General features: G+C 44.3%; 1 long non-coding RNA gene across 1 annotated transcript; it reads right to left on the minus strand.

Moving 5' to 3' along the window:
* Positions 1–6,884: 6,884 nt before the first annotated feature.
* On the minus strand, positions 6,885–10,484 carry LOC123080564 (uncharacterized). The gene is made up of 3 exons (XR_006438470.1): positions 9,142–10,484; positions 8,109–8,253; positions 6,885–7,995 (listed from the first exon to the last, which is right to left on the minus strand). It is a non-coding gene; the product is annotated as an uncharacterized lncRNA (long non-coding RNA).
* Between the last annotated feature and the right edge of the window lie 9,621 nt (positions 10,485–20,105).

Raw genomic sequence — 20,105 nt, forward strand, 5'->3', positions numbered from 1 at the left:
AGGGAGGAATTTCATGAAACTTCTCATAATCTTCAGACATGTCTGTCTTGCCCTCCACTCCCACAATGTCCCTTTTTCCTGAAAGAACTATGTGGCGCTTTGGCTCATCGTATGATGTATTCGCTTCCTTATCTTTTCTTTTCCTCGGTCTGGTAGACATGTCCTTCACATAGATAACCTGTGCCACATCATTGGCTAGGACGAACAGTTCGTCAGTGTACCCAAGATTGTTCAGATCCACTGTTGTCATTCCGTACTGTGGGTCTATCTGTACCCCGCCTCCTGACAGATTGACCCATTTGCACTCAAACAAAGGGACCTTAAAATCATGTCCGTAGTCAAGTTCCCATATGTCCATTATGTAACCATAATATGTGTCCTTTCCCCTCTCGGTTGCTGCATCAAAGCGGCACCGCTGTTTTGGTTGGTGCTCTTTTGATCTTGGGCGATCGTGTAAAATGTATTCCCATTTATCTCGTATCCTTTGTAAGTCAATACAGTCGAAGATGGTCCCCTGGACAACGAGTACAACTCATCACAAACAGTGCTATCACCTCTGAGACGTTCCAACCAACTGCTGAAAGTCCTGATGTGTTCACATGTAATCCAGTCGTCACACTACTCCGGGTGTTTGGAGCGCAGACTATTCTTGTGTTCATCGACATACGGGGTCACCAAGGTAGAGTTCTGTAGAACTGTGTAGTGTGCTTGAGACCAAGAATATCCGTCCCTGCATATTATTGAGTCCCCTCCAAGCGTGCCTTTTCCAGTCAGTCTCCCCTCATACCGCGATTTAGGGAGACCTATCTTCTTAAGGCCAGGAATGAAGTCAACACAAAACCCAATGACATCCTCTGTTTGACGGCCCATGGAGATGCTTCCTTCTGGCCTCGCGCGGTTACGGACATATTTCTTTAGGACTCCCATGAACCTCTCAAAGGGGAACATATTGTGTAGAAATACGGGCCCCAGAATGACAATCTCGTCGACTAGATGAACTAGGACGTGCGTCATGATATTGAAGAAGGATGGTGGGAACACCAGCTCGAAACTGACAAGACATTGCGCCACATCACTCCTTAGCCTTGGTATGATTTCTGGATCCATCACCTTATAAGAGATCGCATTGAGGAATGCACATAGCTTCACAATGGCTAATCGGACGTTTTCCGGTAGAAGCCCCCTCAATGCAACCGGAAGCAGTTGCGTCATAATCACGTGGCAGTCATGAGACTTTAGGTTCTGGAACTTTTTCTCTGGCATATTTATTATTCCCTTTATATTCGACGAGAAGCCAGTCGGGACCTTCATACTGAGCAGGCATTCAAAGAAGATTTCTTTCTCTTCTTTCGTAAGAGCGTAGCTGGCAGGACCTTCATACTGCTTTGGAGGCATGTCGTCTTTTTCGTGCAAACATTGCAGGTCCTCCCGTGCCTCAGGTGTATCTTTTGTCTTCCCATACACGCCCAAGAAGCCTAGCAGGTTCACGCAAAGGTTCTTCGTTACGTGCATCACGTCGATTGAAGAGCGGACCTCTAGCTCTTTCCAGTAGGGTAGGTCCCAAAATATAGATTTCTTCTTCCATATGGGTGCGTGTCCCTCAGCGTCATTCGGAACAGCTAGTCCGCCGGGACCCTTTCCAAAGATTACGTGTAAATCATTGACCATAGCAAGTACGTGATCACCGGTACGCATGGCGGGCTTCTTCCAGTGATCTGCCTCGCCTTTGAAATGCTTGCCTTTCTTTCGACATTGATGGTTGGTCGGAAGAAATCGACGATGGCCCAGGTACACATTCTTCCTGCATTTGTCCAGGTATATACTTTCAGTGTCATATAAACGGTGCGTGCATGCGTGGTATCCCTTGTTTGTCTGTCCTGAAAGGTTACTGAGAGCGGGCCAATCGTTAATGGTTACAAACAGCAACACGTGCAGGTTAAATTCCTCCTGTTTGTGCTCATCCCACGTACGTACACCGTTTCCATTCCACAGCTGTAAAAGTTCTTCAACTAATGGCCTTAGGTACACATCAATGTCGTTGTCGGGTTGCTTAGGGCCTTGGATGAGAACTGGCATCATAATGAACTTCCGCTTCATGCACATCCAAGGAGGAAGGTTATACATACATAGAGTCACGGGCCAGGTGCTGTGATTGCTGCTCTGCTCCCCGAAAGGATTAATGCCATCCGCGCTTAAACCAAACCATACGTTCCTTCGATCAGCTGCAAACTCAGCCCAGTACTTTCTCTCGATTTTTCTCCACTGCGACCCGTCAGCGGGTGCTCTCAACTTCCCGTCTTTCTTACGGTCCTCACTGTGCCATCGCATCAACTTGGCATGCTCTTCGTTTCTGAACAGACGTTTCAACCGTGATATTATAGGAGCATACCACATCACCTTCGCAGGAACCCTCTTCCTGGGGGGCTCGCCGTCAACATCACCAGGGTCATCTCGTCTGATCTTATACCGCAATGCACCGCATACCGGGCATGCGTTCAGATCCTTGTACGCACCGCGGTAGAGGATGCAGTCATTAGGGCATGCATGTATCTTCTGCACCTCCAATCCTAGAGGGCATACGACCTTCTTTGTTGCGTATGTACTGTCGGGCAATTCGTTATCCTTTGGAAGCTTCTTCTTCAATATTTTCAATAGCTTCTCAAATCCTTTGTCAGGCACTGCATTCTCTGCCTTCCACTGCAGCAATTCCAGCACGGTACCGAGCTTTGTGTTGCCATCTTCGCAATTGGGGTACAACCCTTTTTTGTGATCCTCTAACATGCGATCGAACTTCAGCTTCTCCTTTTGACTTTCGCATTGGGTCCTTGCATCGACAATGACCCGGCGGAGATCATCATCATCGGGCACTGGTTCCTCTTGATCTTCAGCAACTTCCCCCCTTGCAGCATCATTGGGCACATCGTCTGGTTCCTCTTGATCTTCAGCAGCTTCCCCCGTTGCAGCATCACCGTATTCAGGGGGCACATAGTTGTCATCGTCCTCTTCTTCTTCGCCGTCTTCCATCATAACACTTATTTCTCCGTGCCTCGTCCAAACATTATAGTGTGGCATGAAACCCTTGTAAAGCAGGTGGGTGTGAAGGATTTTCCGGTCAGAGTAAGACTTCGTATTCCCACATATAGGGCATGGACAACACATAAAACCATTCTGCTGGTTTGTCTCAGCCACTTCGAGAAAATCATGCACGCCCTTAATGTACTCGGAGGTGTGTCTATCACCGTACATCCATTGCCGGTTCATCTGCGTGCATTATATATAATTAAGTGTGTCAAAAACCATTACAGAACATCATGAATAGATAATTAAGTGACCAAATTAATAGAAGTTCATCATCACATTAAAACCAAAGTACATACATAGTTCTCATCTAACAACATATATATAGCTCTCCAGAGCATCTAATTAATTAAACCATACATTGAAACTATGTAAAACATTTCAATGCGAAAACAAATGCGATCATAATTGCAACCAAGGTAACAATTGATCCAACGGCATAATGATACCAAGCCTCGGTATGATTGGCATATTTTCTAATCTTTCTAATCTTCAAGCGCATTGCATCCATCTTGATCTTGTGACCATCGACGACATCCGCAACATGCAACTCCAATATCATCTTCTCCTCCTCAATTTTTTTTATTTTTTCCTTCAAGTAATTGTTTTCTTCTTCAACTAAATTTAACCTCTCGACAATAGGGTCGGTTAGAATTTCCGGTTCAACCACCTCCTAGATAAATAAAATCTATGTCACGTTGGCCGGTATATTTGTCATAAACAATAAATGAACCAAATAGTTATAAAAAGATAATATATACCACATCCGAATCATAGACAGGACGAGGGCCGACGGGGGCGGATACCAAAACCATCGCACTATGTAATAAGAAGGAATAATAAAAGTAACAAAATTAGACAAGTAACTATCTAAAGTAAGAATTTTTTCCTTTCAGAAAGAAGATAAGAACAAGAGGCTCACCGGGGGGTGCTGGCGACGAGATCAGCGCGGGCGATCGATGGCGGTGAAGACGGGGACGGGACGTGACGGACCGCTAAACCTAGACAAATCTCGGGGAAAATGGAGCTCGGAGGTCGAGTTTCGAGAGGAGAAAGATTAACTAGTGTGGCTCAGACATTTCATCGAACACCTCATGTGCATAGGAGGTGAGCTAGAGCACCCAAATGCCCTCCCTCGCCGGCCAGAAAAAACAGAGCATTATGGAGTGCTCTGCTGTGGCGATGGGGTATATATAGGGAACTCTTTGGTCCCGGTTCGTGGCACCAACCGGGACCACCAACCGGGACTAAAGGCCTTTGGTCCCGGTTGGTGCCACGAACCGGGACCAATGCCCCCCTTTAGTCCCGGTTGGTGGCACCAACCGGGACCAAAGGCCTTGTGCTGCCCCGCGTCAAAAGTTTAGTCCCACCTCGCTAGTTGAGAGTGCTCGAGAGTGGTTTATAAGCGCTGCTGCGCCCACCCTCTCGAGCTCCTCTCAACTGCAGGCTTTCGGGCCTAACCGTTCTCTTTGCCAGTGGGGCCTACTGGGCCTTCTGCGGGCCTGAATCCTGGCCCATGGATGGGTTTCAAGTCGTATTCAGGCCGTGGTGGCCCAGTAGGTGGCATGATTTTTTTTTCTCTACTTTTTGTTTTCTCTTTTGCTTTATTTGTTTTGTTTTGTTTCTACTTACAACAAAAAACTTATTTATTTTATTTCTAATTACTTATGTATTTTACTTTAATTAATTTATTTTTATTTATTTTACTGCTGCTATTTTTATTTATTTTACTGCTGCTATTTTTATTTAATTTATTAAGGTTTATTTATTTTAGTTACTATAGTTTATTTTATTTTATTTTATTAAGGTTTATTTATTTTATTTACTATAAAAAAATGAACATAGATGTGCTTATAGAGGAAATTCAACCTAAATTCATAATAAATTTCTATGAAATTTACTGTGAATTTAGGTCAAATTCCCTGTATAAGGACATCTATTTTCACTTTAAGAGGAGCTCAACAAGGCAGAGAGGGACGGGCTTATAAACTGGTGTGAGCGCCCTTCGGTTGGCGAGGTGGGACTAAAGATTGGCCGCAACTAGGACCAGCCCTTTAGTCCCGGTTTGTGGTATGAACCGGGACTAAAGGGTGGTGGGCCTTTAGCGTGGCCCATTGGTCCCGGTTTGTCCCACTAACCGGGACCAAAGGGTCCGGACGAACCGGGACCAATGCCCCCACGAGGCCCGGCAGGCCCCTGGCCGCACGAACCGGGACCAATGCTTACATTAGTCCAGGTTCGTGACTGAACCGGATCTAATGTGAATATTGCCCTGTGACCAAAGCCCAGTTTTCTACTAGTGTCAATACCCAACCTAATGCAATAGATACATGAACAAGACTGACTTGCAACAGAACATTTCACTAGGAGGGAAGTTTATTATAATGCAATCATTTTATTCAACGAGCAGTGCTGCAAGCTCTTCCAAACATCTAGTCCAACTTGCACATCCCCGCGTCCTGCCGTACCGACGACGACATGCTGGTACGGCAGGGCGCGACTAGCACGGAGCTGCCGACATTGGCATCGGGGACGTGCTGGACCAGCTTGTCGTCGTCGGTGGGGCACGGCGCGGCCAGCTTACATTGGCATTGGGGAAGTGCTGGACCAGCGTGTCGTCGATGCGAAGAATATTTCTGATTAACAATGTCTGGCAGCAGGGACGTGTTGGACGCCCATGAGCTTGTTCGAATATTTCTGATGACTAGAATTTATGTGTTTCAAAGCATGTTTCGAATTTATAAAAAAATGCTTGTGCAATCAAAAAACCTTTTGGATGACACTCTATATTACACTGTTTATTTTTTTGCGAAAGATATTACACTGCTTCTACCACTGTGACATTCCTTTTTGGATGACAATGTGAATTCAATGCGAGTTAATACCAAAACGTGATTTGCATGTCAGCACATAGTTAGCAAAGATGAGTTTTGCCGCAATATGAGCCATCTGATCTCTTCTCTATTTATAGTGTATTTATTAATTCTAGGTCTCTCAGAAAAACCGCCGTCATTATTTGAGCATCTGTATGGTGGAGTATCAGATGCTCGTGAGGCCCAAATTCTCCGGTGACACGGGCTTTTGGGCCGTTGGATCTTAGATCAGACAGCATATAGAAAGTTGATTCCCCTCAAAAAGAAAGCTGATGGATCTGTTCTACCTATGCACAATTTGCAAACTTTTCGGGAGGCTTTTTTGCAAAAATGTTCGAGAGCTCCTGCGACCTTCAGCATGCACCGAGGAGCCGGGCTCACTCGAGCACAAGATATTTTCCTCTGCGAGGTACTTGTCGCTGGGCTGACAGCTAGGCCCGTCTGTCATCTGGTGACCAAATATCAGCGAGACGTTGTGCATACTGGTTTAGACATGAAGATGTGCCTCACTCCAAGAACGGCGATGTGGTGCGAGTTGTTGCCCTAAGACTCGGGTGTGCTACAGATACCGAAGTGCCGATACGCTTTATGCAAGGCCACTTGTTGAACTAACCTAGAAAAGTTTCTCCCGTTCCTAATGCCTCCTATTACCAAATGAGAATCCACATTTACTTTCTTAATTAACTCGTCTCTCCACTCCACTAGCTCCATATATTGTTTTTCTTGTTCACGGCCTATTTGCATGCGCCTTTAAAATAGGAAGGATGTTTTTATACTAGAGAGAAAAGACTATGTTTGTTGAGAGTGGGATTCGAACCCACGCCCTTTTGGAGCACATACTTAACATGCCGCCTTAGACCATCTCGGCCATCCCAACAATTATTAATCAGAATATATTCTATTTAATAAATAATTTTAGCTTAAAAAGCTTCAACTATCTCTGTGACCCATAGGGAGTAGCAAATTGTACTTGAAAAGAAAAAACGTAACGAAGGATAGATATCCAATTTCCACAATGGGCCGCTGTAAACTATAAACCGGGACGGGCGCGAGCCCATGTCCACAATGGGCCGTTGTAAACTATAAACAGAGAGGACAATCGTTCAGCTGAACTAAGGCTTCTTCTAAAAAAAGAAAAACTGAACTAAGGCTGTTGATTAGTGGCAGAGCCTCGTCATGCGAAGCCTTACCAACGCGCTGTGACCAACCAACAAAAATCAGCAACAGCAAAAACATAACAGCGCCGTCATCCCCTCTTTGCAATACAGCCCCAGCACCAGCCCCATCAGAACATGTCTTCACATATTCAGCTGGAATCAGTCTGTGTCCATCCAACATCAGGAAGTTTTTTGCACCCCCTAGAACTCCAACTCGTTTTAGCTTCATGGTACTCTGTCCGCCGATTCCGAACTGTTGATGTTATACGCATAATATACCTGTACGTCCTTTGCCAGTCTGTTCAACAAAGGAGCCCTCAATATTGAGTCTGATCCACCACTGATCACTCACCACGTCTCCACCGTCTGGGATGCATCTTGCGTCGCCTTGCTTCAGCACACATGTACAGCTTGCCTTTCTTATCATCGCACGCATGGTAATCAGGTTTGGTACAGACAAAATAATTCTGGAGAGAGGCAACCGAGGCCCCAATGGTACAATTACCTTTGATGCGATCTTCAGAACTTGCCGACACCATTCTCCAGTTCTCCTCCCTGCCATTCTGGACAGAGGCAACCGAGGCCCCAACCGAGACACCATTCATCAAGCACCCACAGCATCAGCAGATATCCTCCATACAGGACTCACAACCAGTCAGAGCGTGAATTTCTGGGTGCCTCTTCAGAACTTGCCGCAGCTCAGCTCGTAACGCCACTGCCTTGGTAGCTAGTGCAGCACACAGTAGCATGGTGAGCGTCTTCAGACCCATCCCCCCTCGTATCTTGCATCCCAGGGTAACTCTCTTCTTATTGTGTTTTGTCGCAACGCGCCAGCCCGAGCTTTTCAAGTGTTTTGTCGTCTCTTCTTATTTTGAGCATAGACGTGCCTGCTCATAACAGCAATTATTCTGAGCATCAGTGTAACATCATGTGCTGTTTCACCAAAGGGAGGTGAAACAACAACACCAACGACTGCAAGGATCAAAAGTTCCTTCCATACCTAGGATTCTGGCAACCAGTTAGGCACTTAGGCTGGCACACACATCTCCACGAACAAAATGTCGACGACCGCAGCAATAGATGAACTCACTCACAAACACAGACTCGAGTCATCTTCTTTCCTTCTTGTAACTACCTGCACTGTGCTGCAAGAGGAAACACGTGAGTGAACTGCTTTTTTCCTTTAATAAATATACCTGACAGTGAACTATTCTTACAAACTAGCAGTGGATGTCCTCCACAGCTCAAGACATAGTTTGAGCTGAGAGCATAGCTGACAGTGAGCTACTTTTTCCTTATGATGGCACCCGACTGCATGCACTAGCCTAACAACACAGCTTTTAGGTAAGTTACCAAACAGTATTGTGTGGGGATTGAAATTGAGTGCAATGGTTTCTTGAATACAGTCAACAGCAAATAATCCCTAATGCTCAAACTAATAAGCAGAAACTGCAGTTAAAAAAACATTAGTTAGAAAGGCACAAACACCACCCTTACTTAGTCGATTTCTTATCTTTATTATCAGATCTACAATCCTAATTGTCAAAGGAATAGTACTATGATAGTATTAATTCCTTGAAATGGTTAGCAGCCAACAAGAGGATAATCTGCCTCATTGCACCTTCTGATAAAACAAAACACAAAATAGGAATAAGAAATGTACATTTGCTAAATAGTTAGTTCTGAGAAGACAACTGGGTAATCTCTAGAAAAGTATACCACATAAAAAGACAAGTCAATTATTCTGTTCAATAAGCAGAGACAAGAGGCAGCTAGATTGCTAACTATCGCATACTACGAGGAGACCATATAAAGGGGAAAAGGATCTCCACTTGTGAGTTCAAGAAAACAGAGACACAAGTCAGAAATGACTTGTGATTAGCACCAACACTCACTGCCACCACTTCTGCCCAAAAGGATATTCAATGAAATAGTATAGCACAACCATGGAATAATCCGAGCTTCATCATCACAATTTTTAATACATCTACAAAGAAGGTACTGGACTCATAGTGGATCTGATTAGTACATACTAGAGCTCATAGGGATAAGCAGAGCTAAGCTGATAAGAAGCACCACACAGTGAACAGCGGCCTCCGATGAAAGGCTAAGTCTTCACAGCATAATCTTTTGGTCAGATGAAAGGTGAAGCATTGACAACATAACCCTCTAGTGTCGGAAAGAAGGTATGCTGAACAAGAGTTTGCTTGAGTTGATGTCGAGTTGGAAAGAGGCCTCTGCAATGGCGCAAATTAGCAACCAACTTGCCATCCATGTCAAATTGAAGTAGCCACTCACCAAACTGGACCAGGATGATCACGTCACCGTCCCAAAAAGCGGGCACCCCATGAAGAAATGGGTTAAACTTTCCAAACTGCACGGTGAGGTCCGCAAGTGGCAATTTGACCCGGTATTTTGAGGTCCAGACCTCATGTTCATAGTCTTGCATAGCCCAGATACCAATGCTGGTAAATTCATCAGTAAGAATGGGCATGCTAAGCATTCCATCCATCTCAAACAGGACAGCGCCATAAAGTATATCCATCACATACCGGTCAACACTGTGAGGAACATCTGGAGCGAGCATCTGCCAGAAGGACTCAGTTGTGGTGTTGAATACATGTATAATGCTGCCTATGCACCAATGCAGGCTACCACGGAACATGAGATGTGTACTGGGTGACAAGTCCTCCACATTGGGGCCCTCTATGTCTATGTGCCTGGGCGGCTCGCTGGGGCCTAGTGTGTAGACCTGGTAGGAGTCATCTGGATCATCAGGAGCCAGCAGTATCCTGTACTCGCCGGTTGGGCCGTGCGGGTACATTCCGGCGGGTTGGTGGGTGCCGGTGGTAAGACTTGGGAGGCGAGCACATTGACGGGTTGCATAAGTGTTCTTGGCCGATTAAGAGGACGAGGAAGCCATCGCAGGATATGTATGGGCGGGCGGAAGGGTCACCAATTCGCGCGACGGACTGGAGACGGTCGGCGGCGGCGACCCCTACCCGCACCCGGTGGTCGAAGGGGATGATGTCTAGGGACTCGAGGCCGCCGCTGCAATTGTAGTTGTAGCTGTAGAGGAGGGGGAGGGAGGGCTGTCGGGCGTGGTGGGCGAGGAGAAATTCGCGGGTGGAGGTGGCGCAAAGCCAGATGCGGCAGACGGCGCGGCAGCGGAGGAGGGGTTTGGGGGGCAGGCGGACGAGGATCTCCCAGATGGCGATCTCGTTGGGGAGGCCGCGGTGGAGAGGAGGCGGTGAGGCCTCCGCCATGGTCGCCGGCTGGTCGGGAGCTCACTGATGGTGGTGTGGAGTTGTAGTGACAGCGGCGGCGGCGGCAGAGAGAGTGGGTAGGTCTTCCTCTCTCTCGTGCGGTTGTGTTGTCTTCGGGACCGAGCTCTCAAACGGGCTGGGCTTTGGCCATCGCCCAGTTTCATTTGCAAGCAACAAATCTTTGGAATCATGTAAAAAATACAAATGTTTGGAATGGAATCGAACATGTATATGAAACGATGATGGATGATGATATACATTAAAGTGAGAGCTACACAAAAAAGTAAGAGCTACACAAAAAAGGCACATGTGTATGTATTTCATGGCGGAACTTTGTAGGCTTATAGAATATATATACTACTTATGAACATGTATAATTTTTTTAGAAGAAAATTAAGCTTTGAAATATGTTTTTCTTTTTTTTTTTTACAAAAACAAGCTCCATGGAGCCCAACCTCCCAAATGGCTCACTATGATTGATGTAAGTAGTATCTTCTTTGCTATTGAAGGGGAGTTCCTAGAATGGTATGTCTCGCTAAACAGGCCCCCATCAGTAGGATGGTATGTCCCACCCATTTCCCTCATTGGAGCAATCCGGACGACAAACATGACTCGGTGCCCTATGTTTCTCTCTCTTGGACCTCACGTGAGGCACGGTGCTAAGCCTAGCGTTGCCGTCGGCTCCGACTACCACTGGCATCATTGTGACTTAGCTCCTCCTGCCGCCACCACTCCTTCATCGGAAGATCATCCACCTATGGTGTTTGTGGTCGCCGCTCCTCCGTCTCTATGACCACTGCTCCGCCCTCATACGTGTGGGTCCTATCTAGATTACCTTCGCTCGACGACCATGTGCATGTCGTTGCTTAATCATTTGATTTGCTAGTCACAACGGAATGGTCGTATTACCCTGAAATGTCGCAACTCTAGCTCAAACCAATCCTTGGTAAATTTGTTAAACCTCAAACCCATCAGTTGCATAAAAATGATCAGTAGCCAAATAAAGTATGCAAGTATGTCTAGCCCACCAAAAGTATTTCTACAAACTACCATGCAACAAAGAACAGTTGTCGTTAGGGTAGAAAAGAGGGTGGACCTTTTTCCGTCAGAAGTACTAATGACAATTACTGGGCTCGATGAGAACCATTATTGTTGGGCAATGAAAGATTCTAGATTATTTTTGAAGTCATAAAACAATCACCTCCAATCATCCCCACCTCTGCCTGATGTGTTTTAATTAGTGGGATTACATTATGCAGCCTGTATGATCTACAAACCGTATTGTGTTTTTAAAATAATCGTTGCTAACAATATTTTATAAAATGTTTGATTCGTAGGATTAAAAAGAGGAGTAAGAAAACCCACCAGATTGTTTTGTCATGTTATGAATCCAATGGGATAGAATATATGCCAAAGTTATTTTATTACACAAAAGAAAAAAGCAAAATAATCTTTCGAAGAGGTTGAGTTAATAGAAATATTGTGTAAAAGAATCCTCCACAAAAAAGGACTGGTGTAGAAAAAGTTCATTTGGATGCTATCCTCCAAATTTTATAAAAATCCTTTCAAATCAAAGATGCCCTTAAAGTGAAGATCTATCCATACAATGGCTGGCCCCATCGATTATTAATATTGATGTTATTTTCTTTATCCGAAAAGATAGAAAGGGAGGTACCTCAAGGATGACAAACTTTCAAATGCACGAATGTCATCCAGTTTTCTTGCCTCTTGATTCTTGCTCCGTATAAACAATTAAGAAATTATCATCATGGCCAAGATGTGCATGGCCAATGTTACCGAGAGATGACCGTGCAGAGAAATGCGTCGCGCAGCTACGACGACATGGAGGGTTTCACCTTGGCGCCCTGCATGCTGCTGCAGGGCATGCCCGTTCCCGACAGACACTCCTCGTCGACGAGATCATGATGCAGCAATGTCCCTATTCCCTCACCCTGAAGCATCCCTCGCTCAGTTGTCCCGGCAACCAACCACCTAGTCTTGCTAATTAGGCATGATTATTTATTTTCTTACGTACTCCTGATGATTGCCAACTGGTGTATGCAAATACATACTCCATCCGATTCAAAAAAAGTGTCATGGCTTTAGTTCAAATTTGAACTAAAACCACTACATTCATCTGGGATCAAAGGGAGTACTACATTGGGACTATTCAACGAAATGAAATACAACAAGAATAACAATCTTTGAGCTTGCACACGGTTGGCATTGTTTCGCTTGTTTACATCTTCGTGGTTCATCTCATTGGCAGATTCGCCCAGACCCAACATCTATCGCTCCTAGGGCAACATGTGGAGAACCACAACTACCGATTTTGACACCCCCTCCCCTCTCCTCCAACCCCCTTGCGCGTCATGGGAAGATGCAGCTGGGCTTAACCCTCGGCGGACGACGATGACAAGGCTAGCTCCCTTGGAGGCTTTGCAAGAATTTAAACTTGTACAAGTAATTCAATGCAAGGGTGGGAATGGGAGAAAGAGTAGCTGAAGCTTGGAACGTATTGTAGGCCAGACAAAGCAGTTGAGTGAGTGTTGAGAGTAGAATTCATTTACTTTAAGTCTGGTAGTACGCTCTTCCTATTCTCTTTTTGTAGGTGGCATATCAGAACAAACTTCATACAAATTCACATTTTTTTTAGTAGTCGTCACAATTTTGTTGGTGGCAACATCGTCACAATATTGAAATTTTGTTTTATTATTACGGCACAATATTGAAATTTATTTGTTTAGCGTAATATTGAAATTTGATACTACAGGACATTCTCAAGTATGGAAAACTTTGTTCTTGTGGGCTTAGCCCAGCCCGTTTGAGAGCTATGTACACTTAATAGCCCAGACCAGAGTTCTATACGCTCATCTCCAATTCCCCATTCCACCGAAACACCGATTGACCACCGCCGCCGCCACCAGCACCACTCCCAGCCGCAGCCGGCGACCATGGCGGCAGCAGCAGCGACTCCTCTCCTCCACAACCTCCCAGATGAGATCGTCCTCTGGGAGATCCTCATCCGCCTCGACCCCATATCCCTCCTCCGCTGCCGCGCCGTCCGCCGCGCCTGGCGCTGCGCCACCTCCACCCGCCGCTTCCTCCTTGTCCACCACGCCCGCCAGCCCGCCAGCCCGCCCTCCCCATCGTTCACGGCAACGGGTACCGTAGCATCCTCGCCATAGACATTCGGGCTGCCCAGCTCCACACCGTCGCCTGGCTTGACGGGGTCTTCGTTGTGGAGGCCTCCTGCGATGGCCTCCTCGTCCTCTCCAAGTATGACTACGCTGGTGGCTCTCGCACCTGCCTCTCCGTTTGCAACCCAGCAACGCGTGACTTCAAATTGGTGTCCCCCGGGCCCGAGCCACTGCCGGACTTGAGGATCTTGGGGATGTACCCACACCGCCCTACCGGCGAGTACCGGCTGTTACTGCAACAGAGGAACAACACTGACTCGTCTAGACATCAAACTGGCCGCTGCTATGTCTTTGCGCTGGGCTCCCACCAGCCACGGAGGTATGTCGGGTGCTCGGAGATCAAATTAGCATTCTTAGATGTAGCTGTCCGGCTACGTGATAGCCTGCACTGGTACCCGGTGCTGTATGAGACTGAAAGCAGGCCATGGGAGTATGTGGGTAAAAGCGAACTGATAATCGTATTCGACACCACAACTGAGTCGTTTCGGCAGATGCGTGCTCCACCTGTCCCCACCAGCTCACGTATCTGTGAGATGGATGACACGCTTGGCATCTATAGCTGTAACTGGGCCATGGAAACTGTCGATATATGGGTGCTGCACAACTACGAAAGTGAGGTTTGGGATTTGAAGTACCGGGTTCAATTGCCAGTCGCACAAATCTGGGGGAACCTTGAAGGCATTGTTGGTACTCTAGCCTATTGGCATGTGACCGTTGCTTTGAGTGATGGCGACGTGCTCTTGCTGGTCAGACTTGGGCGTTCGCTGTTTTACGTTGACACTGATGGCAAGCTGATTGCTATTTTCCGAGACATCTCAGCCTATAAACATTGGCTCAAACAAACTCTTGTACCTCATGATTTCTTCATGACACTAGACGGTTATGCTGCGGACGCTTCGCCTTTCATCTGATGGCTATTGAGTGAGGAGGTGCTTCTTAACGGCCTAGTCTTCATATCCTCATGAGCTGCAATGTCTACGAGTTGGATCAAGCATGAGCATGCTGATTTCTTCTTTTTGTGTTGATGTATGATGTATAATAAATTATGACCAGAAGTGACTGTTATGTGGTTGCATGATATCTATGCCTTTTTTTATACCCTTTTGGGCTGAAGTGACTACTGCTTGTGTTAATGCTAAAATTACCAAGCCATTTTGCTCTGCTTTTGAGGTGAATTATCCTTTTGGGCTCAATGGCTACCATGCATGCTGATACTAAAATAACCAAGTCATTTTCCTCAGCATTTGAAATAGTTGCCAATTGATCTGCCTTGTGTCCCTGTTTTGCTTTGAACTGAAGAGTTGGCTTTGTTTATTTTTTAGAAGTCTTCTTATTTATTAAAGATCATCCAGTTCTTTTGAATACTCTGGTTTCCTGTTTTGAAGTTCTGTTGTAGCCGATGATAAAATTAGAGCACATTAAACCCTTTGTTGACTAGCAAGTTGGACTTGATTTGTGGAAGAGCTTGGAGCACTGCTCATTGAATTATGGCCAACTTCCCGGTGAAATGGTCTCTTGCAATTCATTTTTCTTCATGTATCCATTGCATCAGGTTAGATATTGGATTTTCAGTTATAGTTCTGGCTTTGTTGTTGCATCTTTTGATGTTATCTCAATCATGGTCATGCTGGTGTTCCCCTCGAGACACAGCCATGCTCCTTTCTTCTCTATAACCATTGGTCGAAATCAGATTGTCTCGAGCAGAAGTAGGACATCACCAGGAATTGTGTCTCTGATCATTTTTTACTGGACCATTACAGGGCAATTGCTCAGCTGCTCACATCACTAGGAGGCTACATATGTTCAGTTTTCTGTGGCACTCGTGCTCTTTTGGGGTATATGTGCGAGAACTTAAACATGTGTTTTGCGGGGGTGGGGGTTCATCGACCAGAAACTGGCGACAAATACCTTCATCTTAAATTGTATTGGCTGCTTTTCGTTGCAAGGTTGCTGTTCTTCTACCAGAGCTGACTGACAGGTTGAAAGTACGGATTTTTTTATGCGCTACAAGTTGGTTGCCAATTTCCGTCGCAAAGGCCGCTTCAATTAATACTCAACTTCTGCTCAAACAAACTTTGGTTTCACATACCTTCTTTCTGGCACTAGAGGGTTATGTTGTGAACGATTCGCCTTTCGTCTGATCTGAATCTGATAGCTGTTCAGTGTTGTGGCACTTTTGAACAGCCTGTCGGTATCCTCATCATCTGCAATATGAAGTTTGATCCTGCAGGCTTCTCTGTTGATGCATATCAAGTTGTGGTCAAGAAGCTCTGCTGTTATATGGTTGCCTGAAATCTATGCTTATTTCCATACCTCAACTACCAAGTCATTTTGGGGTGTGTTTCAAAGATTAGTTTCTTTATTATGATCAAGAAGCCATGACTATTACATTGTTGCATGAATTTTGTGTCTGTGAATACCCTTTTAGGCTGAATGGCTACCAGTTCTGTTGTTCCTGGTGATGAAATTAGGGAATATTATCCTCTTTGATGACTAGCAAGTTGAACCTGGATTTTGGAAGAGCTTGGAGCACTGCTTGTTGAAGTGCATGATTGCATTATAGTCAACTTCTCAGTGAAATGTTCGTTCATTCTTATTCATGTATCCATTACATCTGGTTAGGTGTTGAAATGTTATGTTGTCGTTGCTCTTGCATTGTTTGGGATTAGGTTTATCATGGTCGGGCTGAGGTTCCAGATTGTGTTCTCCTTTAGATTCTACTCCCTCTGTAAACTAATATAAGAGCGTTTAGATCACTACTTTAGTAATCTAAACGCTCTTATATTAGTTTACGGAGGGAGTACCAGGCATGTTCATTATCTCCGTGTGACCGGCGCAAGATCATCTTCAGTACCATTGGTCTCAAATGGATTGACTGCCTCAAAATTCACTTTGATCATTTGTTACTGAGTATGTTTTGTCCTGCTGCAGGATCACTTGAAGTAAGCCCACATTCAGTTTTATCTAGCATGCTACTAAGTGGTGTCAAATTTCTTGCCTGTGGTTACAGTTTTACCAAGTCGATGTAATATACAAGCCGAACACCCAGATTAATAAATTTCAGTGCGTTTGATCAATCTGAGACCAAGGAAAAGTGTCTTGATCTTAAACTGTATTCTCTGCCTTTTGTTGCAAGGTTGCAGTTCTTCTAGCAGAGGCGACGCGGATATTTAGAGCACGGGCTCCTGGACACCTCCTATCCTCACCATATAATGTTGCTTTGAGATCCGTGCTACACAACTAACTTACTACATGAAAACTTTCTCTTTTTTGTTTCTTCAAAACAAAACAACAAATGAACTTGAAACTTTCCAGAACAACAAAACATTCTTAGAACAATGTGGGATAAAACTTTCAGATTTTTTTGTCCAAGAAAAATATAGAAAATGAGATTTTTTAATTAAAAAAAATCTTATTTTTAGTATTTATGATGCACGAAAAAATCTGGAAGTTTTTTCCCACATTCTAGTCAGAATGTTTTGTTGTGCTGAAAAGTTTGAAGTTCATATGTTAAACTATATGAGAGAAACAAAAAAAAACTACTTGCACGAATCGCGATGCAGAATTGGATGGCTAGATAAGGGGGTGTCCATGAGCCTAAGCTCCACAGGATATTTTCCCTAGCAGAGCTATCTGACGGACTGACTGCATGCTCTGGGATCTGTCCATTCCAGGTTGCATTGGAACCTCGAAGTTTTGCTCTTTCTCCCTATTTTGTTGATGTCACCTAGGAACTAGAAGGTCCTTTGTTCTGGGCACGGTACAGCGGCTCCAGCACGAACCAGTTTTGCCCGAATAGGAGACCGTCCAAAATATTTAGTGAAGAATCGACTTGTCCTTTTATCAAGGTCTTCTTTCTTATAGATTACCTGGTGGTCTTCTTAGTACTAAAATTTATAGCAAACATACATATGTTTCCTGTTTCTGTATCCAGAACAAAGTACCTGTTGCTGACAATGAAATGAGGCAGATATCCTCCTTGTTGACTATGCTATTCTCTGTTTATTATTTGTTTAAATAGAAAAACATCCAGGAGTACTAGTTTAATTGAAAGAGTGCATTATAGTCGATGAAATTTTCTATCTGCGTTCATTCTTTTTCGCAATTTATTTCATCTTGTTAGGTATTGAAAGTTTGAAACACACTAAAATTCTCTCTTTGCATTGCTCCGGTTGCAATTATGTTTTTTATCATTTGACTTTAGCTGCTAGCCATTTGAAGGAATCAATGCTTCATGTGATGTTCAATCAGGTTGTGTAACTGCAGTTATAGTTCAGATTGTGCAGTTAGCAATGAAAACAGATTTTCTTGCAGCTATGTGTATTTGCTAATGACTCATTCCCCCTCTTCTTAGTTTATAATCTGGATCACGGCACAATGATTTATCCCTTGTTTTTAGCTTGCACCGAAATCCTAATTCAGTGCATGTGCATGCATGCAGTCAAAATATGAGAAGAGTAGGAACAAGCATCCATGAATACCCAGTGCCAATTAGAACTTGGATTGAAAGTTCTCTTTCCCATTCAAATTTTGTTTCTCTCACCCGTACATCAGACCAACACATGCACAAGAAGGGATTATTAATGCAAATGCTAGGTGTAGTGCTGCTGCGCCACCAGCACATGTGTTCATACCAGTACATTCAACCCTTGATGGAGCCGACACACCCAACACTACCAATGGGGAAGTGCTCGGTCACATGGCCACGTCTTGAGGTTCTTATGGCCTCATTTGAGGTTCTTGCTACTACCATCTGCACAAGCTCAACTTCCGGCTTCTTTAACACAGAGCAGATAATTCAATTAGCTGTTAGTAGTGACTGGTACTAGGTAGCCGAAAGGATCTGTTCTTCTTGTGCTTAGAAGATACTGAATTCTTGATGATTGAGTCCAGGCGTCGATGCCCTCTCATGCTAGTGTGTACTCATTCCCGGTACCTCGCAATCCTAAGTATTCATGCAGACAACCATTTCTTTTTTGGTGAGTAGCTACACATTGAAGTGAGATTAGTGTGTGTGCTCGGAGCATACATATAGTCCGCGATGTTCTGCTGGCCATGAAGTCAGTGAAGGTAAAGTAGGGCGGCATGGTGCATTGTGCTTGCATGGTTGGTCGTCATAAATAGATCATGTGGGTGTAATTATTTATTCGAAGCCAGAATCATCTTTTGTATCTTTTGGACGAAGACAATGCAATTATGTGTTTTTTTCCTATTCTTTCTTTTTGTAATCCAACAAAATCAAACTTGTTAATAGGCGCAAGGTCCCCGACCAGGTTCATCTGCAATGGGGTCATACATGGAGATCGTGTATTCAGAACTGATACCTTGTCTTATCACCCTAATGTGTACTTATTCCCAGTGCTTCATAATCCTACGTACCACCGCATAGATACATTTTTATATTTTTGAGTACATATATATCTACCTTTTATGTGAGGTTAGTGGCATAATCATTGAGAAACGTCTATGTGCTCCGACATATATAGTCCACAATGTTCTATTGGTCATGAAGTCAGGGAAGGTAAAGGGGTTGTCATGGCGGCATGTGCTTGCTTGCTCAGTCATTATAAGGATCATTTGTGTCTCTGCAATCGTTTACTCGGAGCAAAAATCAAGAGGAGAAAAACCTGGACAACCTTTGAGCGCTTGAAAGCTCGCCATTCTTGAGGCACATACCTTTTGTATCCTTGTAGATACCAATATAACATCAATAGTAACAAACGAAGGGGCCCATGCAGTACGACCAAATCTTCACTTTTAGGGCATATTTGATTTGGAAGATATCTAACAGAAGTTTATATGATATAATTTGGATGCATTTTTTATGTGGTTCCCTTGATTTCTAGGGAATTTCGTTAAGGATTATGCCATACCATATTTCATAATTTTCTGTTGACTCAGACTCCTGGAAAGACTACTACTTCAATTTTCCTTCATCATAACTAATAAACTTTGGCAGAAATTCAATCACATTGAACTCATGAGATATGACAATGCAAGTTTAAAGTTTTTCCTATTTATTTGTTTTTTTTAATCCGATGGATCTTGTACTTGTTAAAAGATCGTTGGCCAGGATTAATTTGCAAAGATAATCCAATTTTCCAATTTTGGCCACAAATCCTCCAGCGTGCATGGTTTTCGGCCCAATGTTGCAATTCTTCTAGAGGTAGCAATTACGTGAGCATCCTTCTTTGAGATTCTGCACAAGGTTGCGTCTCTTATTATACCAGAGCTCACTGATTGACTGGCTGGGTGAGTACATCGCGATCAGGTAGTGAGCGTTCCTTGGTTCCTAGCCTAACTGTTAGTAGCTGAAACTGGAGCGAGCTAGGTTAACTAGGGTTAAAATTCAATTCAGAAAATCAGTAGAAACTAACGGAAAAACATGAAGCGTATTTGAAAATCAATGAAAGGAAACCCAAAGGAGGAATAGAGAAAAAGGCTTGAAAAAAAAATATAAAAATTGAGCGGAGAGAATAGAAGGAACATACTAGGTTAAACAACAGAAGAAAAATGTTGGGAACAAGTTGC

Source organism: Triticum aestivum, chromosome 3D (genome assembly GCF_018294505.1).
Source record: "Triticum aestivum cultivar Chinese Spring chromosome 3D, IWGSC CS RefSeq v2.1, whole genome shotgun sequence".
Lineage (NCBI taxonomy): Eukaryota > Viridiplantae > Streptophyta > Magnoliopsida > Poales > Poaceae > Triticum > Triticum aestivum.